Source organism: Apium graveolens, chromosome 4, assembly GCF_009905375.1.
Source record: "Apium graveolens cultivar Ventura chromosome 4, ASM990537v1, whole genome shotgun sequence".
In the NCBI taxonomy this organism is placed as follows: Eukaryota; Viridiplantae; Streptophyta; class Magnoliopsida; order Apiales; family Apiaceae; genus Apium; species Apium graveolens.
In genome coordinates, this window is record NC_133650.1 from 177,827,567 (window position 1) to 177,828,981 (window position 1,415).

Genomic DNA, 1,415 nt, shown 5'->3' on the forward strand with positions numbered 1-1,415 from the left:
GTACTCTAGCGAGCGTTTATGCAAACACGTTCTCGCACCCGCAAGAGAAATCTAGATACGGCTGAGGAGACAGATACAGCTCTTGACTTTCCGGAGAAGATAGTTTTTGAAGATTCGGATAAAGAGAGTGAAAAGAAAGAACCTGTAACAATGGGTGATTGTATAGTTCCAGCTGATCCAGCTCTTATGGACTTTTCTCGGCCTAAAATTGATGACATTCAGTCAAGCATCATTCATCCGGCTATTCAGGCCAATACTTTTGAAATCAAGTCGGGCACTATTCAGATGGTGCAGAATTCTGTTTCTTTCGGAGGTGCTGCAACTGAAGATCCCAACATGCATATCAGGAATTTTGTCGAGATCTGTAGTACTTTCAAGTATAATGGTGTTACTGATGAGGCTATCAAGATGAGGCTTTTCCCATTCTCTCTGAGGGATAAAGCTAAGGACTGGCTACATTCTTTACCAGTTGGGTCCATCACTATTTGGGAAGATCTTGCGCAAATGTTTCTGGTAAAGTTCTATCCAATGGCCAAGACCGCAGCTATGAGGAGTGCTCTTACTCAGTTTGCACAGCAACAAGGAGAATCTATGTGTGAAGCTTGGGACCGCTACAAGGAGATGTTGAGAAAGTGTCCACATCATGGTATGCCTGACTGGATGGTGATCACTGGTTTCTACAATGGTTTTGGGGCCCAATCTAGGCCCATGCTCGATGCAGCTTCTGGAGGCGCCTTGTGGGCCAAAAGCTATACTGAGGCCTATAATCTTATTGAAACTATGGCTGTGAACGAGTATCAAAACCCAACTCAAAAGATGATGCCTGGGAAGGTAGCAGGTATTCTGGAAGTTGATGCAGCTACAACTATTGCAGCGCAGCTCCAAGCGCTGTCTATGAAGGTCGATTCTTTAGCCAACTATGGATTCAATCAATTAGCTATTGTCTGTGAGCTTTGTGCAGGCTCTCATGCTACGGTTCAGTGTTCTCTTGTTAATGAATTTGTTCAGTATGTAAATAATTATCAGCGACCGCAGCAGCCTGTGCTCGCTACTTATCATCCTAATAACAGAAATCATCCCAATTTCAACTGGAGCAATAATCAGAATGCTGTTCAGCAACCATATCAGCAAGCTGTAAGTAAACAGTTTAATCCACCTGGATTCCAGCAACCTCAGCAATATGCTCAAAAGCAATCATATCCTCAACAAGGAGGTGTTGCTCTACCTTCTAGTGCTGATTTCGAGGAGTTAAAGCTGTTGTGCAAAAGTTAAGTTGTTTCTATCAAGACCTTGGAAAATCAAATTGGACAAATAGCCAATGCCTTGCTTAATCATCAACCTGGCACACTTCCCAATGATACTGAAGTGCCAGGCAGGAAGGAAGCTAAGGAGCAAATCAAAGCTGTCACCTTAAG

General features: G+C 43.4%; 1 non-coding gene across 1 annotated transcript; it reads right to left on the reverse strand.

Annotated features, from left to right (window-relative positions):
- Nucleotides 1-543: 543 nt before the first annotated feature.
- On the reverse strand, nt 544-650 carry LOC141722137 (small nucleolar RNA R71). Its single transcript, XR_012575166.1, has one exon. It is a non-coding gene; the product is annotated as a small nucleolar RNA R71 (small nucleolar RNA).
- Between the last annotated feature and the right edge of the window lie 765 nt (nt 651-1,415).